The sequence below is a fragment of the Mastomys coucha genome, unplaced genomic scaffold (assembly GCF_008632895.1).
Source record: "Mastomys coucha isolate ucsf_1 unplaced genomic scaffold, UCSF_Mcou_1 pScaffold9, whole genome shotgun sequence".
Taxonomy (NCBI): domain Eukaryota; kingdom Metazoa; phylum Chordata; class Mammalia; order Rodentia; family Muridae; genus Mastomys; species Mastomys coucha.
The window spans coordinates 38,957,726-38,965,480 of record NW_022196915.1 but is presented as its reverse complement, the minus strand read 5'-3'; the positions used below and the strand labels follow the sequence as shown (position 1 = coordinate 38,965,480).

Sequence of the window (7,755 nt, the reverse complement as noted above, 5' to 3'; positions counted from 1 at the left end):
TTTGCAGATTACTTTCTTGCTTTTTCTAGGATGGAGTTTTCCATTTATTACCCTTTGAAGGGCTGGTCGAAATATATTTGTCGAAATATATTGTATAAATTTGGTTTTGTCATAGAATACTTTGGTTTCTCCATCTATGGTAATTGAGAGTTTTGCTGGGTATAGTAGCCTGGGCTGGCATTTGTGTTCTCTTATATTTCCTGGCTGGTCCTGCATTAAAAAGTCATCAGAGAGAAAATGGTGATCTCACCTGAGTCCTGGGGTCAGAGCACTCCCATGTAGTCATGCTTTCTTGACTTTATTTATGTTCCCTCCATGGGTTGGGATCATAGAATTTAGATCTGTTAGAAAGCCTTTGTGGTCCACAACAGTCTACCCCACTCACTGAGTCAGATACCTGGCTAAGCCTCTTGTCCATCAGGGTATTCCTTGCCTGGCTGGTCTTCCTCATGTCCAGCTCCCCTGTACCAGGTGTCATCAATCCTAGTGTCATTCCACCTGGGTATGGAGTGTTCAGGCCTCTAGGTAGGGTGTGTTCAGTCCTCCAAATTGAGTTTGTCGGGGATCCACAGAAGAATGTTTCTCTCTAGTCTGTAAATGTTTGGCAAAGAAACTATCAGGAATAAGGGCCAACTTCTCATAACATGGGTTCCGTTGACATTTGTTTCTAACATCACCAACTTCTGGGATGCTCAACCACTCTTCTTCTGTGACTTGTGCCAACTTTCTTTTAAGGTCTGAAAATTGCTGCTGGATTTTGGGACATTCCATTCTGTATTTCTCAATCTCGTCTTTCTCCCTTTGTTCTCTTCTCTCTTTTCTTCTTTCATCCACTCTTGTATCCAAAGCTGCATAAATAGCATCTGCTTCCTCATCATCTTTTTCATAGGCCGCACTTGAGAAGAGGCTTCCAGCACATCCATTAAACTCATCGTAGTTGGTATCACTCAGAGCTTCATCATCATCATCATCAGTGTCCTGGTTTTTCTTCATCTGGTCCCACACAATTCTATTCCCTAGTGGAGCATGGCGATCATCCACAGGATGTTAGCAGGCCCAATGTCTGATCGGGTGGTGAAGCCAGTGGCGATGGTGCCCAGCCCGGGTACATTGCCCAGCAGCATAGGCATGCTCAGGAACGGTTTCTTCTTGTTGTTAATGGCAGTGTTGTTGACCGAAACAGAAAAAAACAGGGAAGCAAGTATGTGGCATAAGACTCCACGCTATTACTTTCAAGGATGGTCAGATGACCACGTTCAAAATGGTAGAAAGGGATAATTACCAACCAATGGGAAGAACATCAAAGAAGCTGTGGAGCCTTTTAAAACCACAGCAATGTAGAGCGGGAGTGGTGCACACCTTTAATCCCAGCACTCTGAAGACAAGGACAGGCAAATAATTCGAGGTCACCCTGGTCTACAGGGCAAGTTCCAGGAGGGCCAGGGATACACAGAGTAACTATGTCTCAAAAGCAAACAAACAAATGAACAAACAAATAAACATGACAGCAACAATGTTAACAGTCAAACATGAATGGTGTAGCTGAGCAAAACAGAAAGCTATGTCCTCCAAAATCTCTGTCTCTTACTAGGAAATGTTGAAAGCAGGAGAACTTTTCTTACCAGGGAAAAGCATACCAACTGGTTTTCCAATATATGCAAGTAGCATCATACAGACCGATCAGGTTATAGTTACATGTATGTATTATACATATATATAGTTATAGTTATAGTCATTTATATATATAGTTATATATATATACATATGTATGTGTGTGTGTATATATACATATATATATAAAACAATGAAATAGGAGATAACAATAACAATGAAAAAGGAGATCATGAACTTGAAAGAGAGAAAGAAGGGATATATAAAAAGGTTAAAAGGGAGGAAAGAGAAGGGAGACATGCAATTATATTAAAATTGCTTCTCCCTCTTCTAGCTTATAGAAGACGTTATATATTGATAAAATTTTCCAATGGGATAAAAAAAAACTGTTTCTAAAGAAAAATGACATTGCTTTTTTAGCATTCTTGGATCCAAAATTAAAGGTGTTGGGTAGAGTGCCTGCAGAAGATGTGATCCAAGCCCTGCATAAACTGAGCATGGGCAAACTATGCCTGTAATCCCAGCACTCTCCAGGTGGAGGCAGTAGGATTAGAAGTGAATGGGCAGCAGACCTTGGGTGTGAACTGCGCAGCCAGTCCCACAACACCCAGAGGAAGATCCACTCCTAGGTGCCCTAACACACCCAGGATCATAGGATCAGAAGTGAGGAAGACACATCTGCCCCAACACCAGAAGCAACTGGAACCAGAGAGACCCAGCACCCAGGAACTCTGCCCAAGCAGTGACACGGGTTCCTTCTGGTCTCTAATTCCCTGTTCTTGAGGACATACGAAATTATGTACATTATATAGATTATAACTCATATTTTATAGATTTAACTCATATTTAATTCATATTTTGCCATATATAAATTATATTAAAAGCATATAATTTTCACTACAAGTGTATAATTAATATTTAAAGCATATTATTTATTTATTGTATGTGATATATATAATATAAATATTAATATACAATTTTTACTTAAACTATATATTTAATGCATATGGTTTCTATTTACTATATGTAATATAGTAACATATATAAATCATACTCAATGTATATAACTTATATTTAACTTGTATAATTTATATTTAATATATAATTTATATTTAATGTGGTTAATGTATATATACACATGTGTGAATATGTATGTAGCTATTATATACATATTAGATTTAACTCATATGTAATTCATATTTTAACATATATACTTAATATTTGATGTATATTTTAGTTTAAAGTATATAATAAATAAATCTTTTTCAAGTGCATATTAATTTCTTTAGATCAGCGCAATCTTCATCTCTCCACTTTTGTATTCTTGTTCACAAATTTAGATACCAAATTCAAATAGCTTCAGCAAAGAAGCAACAAGAAGAGACCAGGATAAGAGACTCTAATTTATTCAAGAGATTTGCCATTGCCTAAAATAACAAATATTTGAGGCAAAAATATTGACAATAGGTTTTATTTTGCTTCACTTTTTTGCCTGAAATACATATTTTATGCATAACAGTTAATGTCACATGCTTTGAAAATATCTCAACAGTTCTAAAAATTATGTGTTTTATTCTTTAATGTATATGTATATTCATATATGCCATTCATATATATGTGTATATATGCACATAAATACATATATATGAATGCTGTGTGGATTTGTGTATATGACATAGCATAGATGTGGAGGTCAGAGTTTTCCAGTTTTGTAGAATTAGCCATTTTGAGATGTGTTCCAGGAATCAAATTTAGATTGTCAAGCTCACATGGCAAGCCTTTACCAACTGAGCCATCTTGTTGACCCTATTCGTGTTTTATGGAGACCTGGCACCCTTCCCAAAATCATCTAGGACTTTTTTGGGGGGGGGGTAGGGAGAGGGTTTCGAGACAGGGTTTCTCTGTATAGCCCTGGCTGTCCTGGAACTCTCTCTGTAGACCAGGCTGGCCTCAAACTCAGAAATTCGCCTGCCTCTGCCTCCCAAGTGCTGGGATCAAAGGCGTGCAACATCTAGGACTTTTACAGTTGCACACAGACAATCTAATTCCCAGACAAAGCACTTACACTATCAGAGGGCTGACTGACCCTCACATCCACTGCCCTTCTCATGTCTGTGTTCTTACATTAAAAGAAAAAAATGCAGAGCCATTGCCTAGTAATTAGCTCTTCACAAACGGTCACTAAATACTAATAGTTAATTTAATTAAATCCAATATGCCCCAGAGAGATAGATGTTAAAGTCCTACTTTTATTTTTTTCATTAAACCCTCTAAGCAACAGACACCAAAGCGATTACATCAGCAGCCACAGAATTCACTTTTTCTAACTAGTAACCTGGCATGCTGATGTCATGGTTTGGATGTTGCCTTGGAAATAGAGCCTTGATAATTCAGGTGGAACACCATCACTGCAACAGCTGCCAGCCACAGCTGTTTGCTTCCTTTATGATTTCCCTCAGAGCTTAAGAGTTGAATGCTGCATCTGGAACTAACGATAAAATTTGCACCTAAAGTGTGCAACAGAGGAAACAAGACCCTTCAGCCACACTGGGGTTCTGAGTAAGTCTGTGGTTTTTAAATTGTCCTGATGAACTGGGACAGCTCTGAAACTGATTGTTCACGGCTCTGAATCCCTCCACATCACTGAGTCTGCAAGGACACAGAAGATACACTGTCCTTGTCCCACACCTTCAGTCAGCTGCACACCATCCTAGAAACTCTACTGCAGAATTATTTACACAGTGGCATGGGGGCAAGAGTATAGATGCAAAGGGACGGTTTTGTCAGGAATCTGGGACAGTGCCTCTCTATCCTAACGTATGACCAACAGTGAACAAGCTCTCCAGGAACTTCAGGATTTCTCACCTTCTCCATAGGGGGGAAAAATTAATGCACACAGGGTTTTCTGACTATCCAACTTCAAGAAAGTTCTTCCATCTGCTGGAAGATAATTTTCAGTATACTCAAACTATTAGACAGAAGAGCCAGGTGTTTTTGGAGGGACGAAGAGAATCAGAAGGCACCCAGGTGAGATTTATAGATGTTTTAATTTTATTTGTATTTTGTTCTCATTCATCATCTAATAAAAGTGTAGTTTCTGTAGTTTTGTGAACCATATATTTTTAGATTTACTTAATTTATCTTACTTGGATGGTGCTTTGATTGTATGTGTTTAAGTGCCATGTGAGTATCTGGTGCCCATGGAGGTTGGAAAAAGGACTCAAATAACCTGGAACTGGAGCTACAGGTGTTAGGAACCAAACCCAGGTCAACTACAACAGTGACAGGTGCTCTTAACTCTGAACCATCTCTCTAGCCCATATTTTTACCTCAGTTATTTGATGTCATTGGGCAATATGTTTTCCAAGCATCTTTTCATGTAAACTCACAGAAGTCCAAGAAAAATTCAGACAAGAGAAAGGGCGAGATAACAGTGTATATCACTGTCCAATGAGAAGGAAGCAGGAGTCTTCGCTTCAGAACAAATGTCACATGATGAATTTAAAATCAACCCCTGGCCCTTCAACTTTCAGTTCTTAAACAAAGAAAATGGCTGTAAGTCACTTGGCTCTAAGTCACTAATTAAATAACTGAAATAGTTTTCTGTAGCAAAAGAAAAAATGTTAAATGCATGTTCTAAGAGGAATGCTAAAATGCAAAATTAACCCATAGTTATGTAAATATGTTGCTATAAATTGTAACAAGACACTAGTCTGGTTATGTTTAAGGTGTTAATTGAAAGACCCCTGTCTAAAAGTATCCTGTGTGCCAAAGCTCTTTTTGGTTAGTGCCTCATTGTGACCCTACTGTTAATCTTTCTTTTGACATAAACAGCAAAAGTGCCCATTGTTTGCATAAGGCTGGCACAGGGAATGACAGGGGATATTAGACACTGCTGAGAGGCTGAGAGCAGAGGGGAAGTTTCCCCTAAGCAGTACTGTTAAGATGTATTTGTCCAGCAGAGTCTGATCCTGAGGAATGTTATAGGACAGACAGCACAGGATGAGGGGCTGTGAGGGACAGAGAGAGACAGGTTCCCTGGGTGAGCCACCACTGGAAAGCTGTGTGCAAAGACAGTACACAAAGATTGGGCAAGGCTGAGAAATGGGTTCCCTGAAGAGCAAACCCTAAGAAGACTCAAGACACCTAGGAGAAGAAAGAGGGCATTAAGACACCTCTGCTTGACCTCCTATTTGCTGGCCACCACAGAAGTTCAGAGCAATGGTCAAGTACATAAAGCCAGGGCCAGGAGACATGAACTCTAGACCCAGCTATGACTCCAGTTCTGCATGACCTTGAGCTAGTTAGTGCTTTATGCCTGATTTTTGCCATTTGTAAAATGGGGGGAAAAAAGTAAACCCTCAACTCCCTTTGAAAACTAAAATCCTGAGAGTCTTATATAGAGCATACAATTCTTAAAAAATAATAATAATAAAACAGTAGTGGTAGTAGAGAGAGGTCTCAGCAATTAAGAGCACTGGCTGCTCTCGAAGAGGCCCAAGGTGTTTTAATGGCACCCACATGGAAGCTTTTAAGCACCTGTAACTCCAGTTCCAGAAGAATCTGGTGCCCACTTCTGACTTCCATGGACACCAGACATACACATGGTACACATTAACATATGCAGGCAAAACAACCACGTACATAAAATAGATAGTTGGATGGATACATACATACATACATACATATATACATACGTGAATGGATGGACACATAGATACACAGATACATACATACATACATATATATATACATACATACATACATACATACATACATACATAGAAAGCTCATTTTTAAAAAATGAGTAAATAAAACAGCTTCTTTGGATTTACTCATAGACCTGTAAATCAAGCATCAGAATGAGAATCTGAAGAGCTAGGATGATCTAGTCCACACACAGATGTTGCTAAGCCTGGACCTTGACCTCCAGGTTGAGGACAAGCCTGTCTGCACCTTAGGGCTTCTACAGTTTGTGCAGCCTTCGCTAAAGAACTGCCCAACAAACATCACAGCCACATGACCATCTATCCAGCAGCATGGTGAATGACCGTGGTCCTCAAATACTGACATTGTGGACATCAAGCTTCCAGCATCTGGGCAAAAGGGGAGAAGACAGCCGGGCAGTGGTGGCGCACACCTTTAATCCCAGCATTTGGGAGGCTGAGGCAAGCTGATTTCTGAGTTGGAGGCCAGCCTGGTCTACAGAGTGAGTTCCAGGACAGCCAAGGATACACAGAGAAACCCTGTCTTGAAAAACCAAAAAGAAAAATAAAGGGGGTGGGGAGAAAACATTTGGGCTCATGAAAAATACAGTCAATCAGAAAACAGTAGAAAATATATTCAACAGCCAAGTTTATGGACCTTAGACAAAGGACCGATTTAGAGTGTGGATAACCTTAATCCATAGTCTGAGCTGGTTGAGATGGCACACATTAGCAAACTCAGCAGTCAGGGAGGGAGGGAGAAGGATCAGGACTTCAAGGACACCCTCAGCTACATAGCAAGTTTGGACTCTCTGAGACTCTGTCTCCAAAAAAGCCAAAAACATATAACATAACTCTCGACACTGATATACGACTGCAGGAGAAATAGCTTCTTTGAGCTCCCCACCTCCCTCTTCAACCTAATTTTTAATTTCCTAGTAAATCAAAGTTCACTATAGCATTACTTCCAAAAGGTAGGTTTAACATCTAGTGAAGATGCTGAAAGAGAAAATTTTTTTAAGAAACACAAAACAGAGGTTGCAACTCACAGGTAAAGCAAGCATTTCAAATGTTTGAGCTGCTATCAAATTCTCAGCACTGAGAGTGGAGAGAGGGGAGAACAGAACAGGAAATGAACACAAGGTATTTGGCCCACAAATTATAAATGTAGATGAGGTTATAAATAACCAAGAAATTAAGGGAACAAATGAATGATGTACATGTTAAGTGTTATATTTGTTTCAAGCTTTTAATCTAATTTTTGACAGAGATATAAAAGAATGGAAAAGGCTGTCCTCATCAACCAAACTTCAGTGATGTCATTTCGGCTCACAGGTTTATCTACAAATCCGTTAGTACAGATGGCTGTGTTTTTCATATTCCTCATTTTCTATGTCCTGACACTGGTTGGTAACATCCTCATTGTCATAACAATCAT

General features: G+C 39.3%; 1 pseudogene; it reads right to left on the bottom strand.

Annotated features, from left to right (window-relative positions):
* Window positions 1-236: 236 nt before the first annotated feature.
* On the bottom strand, window positions 237-4,485 carry LOC116085230 (annotated as a pseudogene).
* Window positions 4,486-7,755: the final 3,270 nt, after the last annotated feature.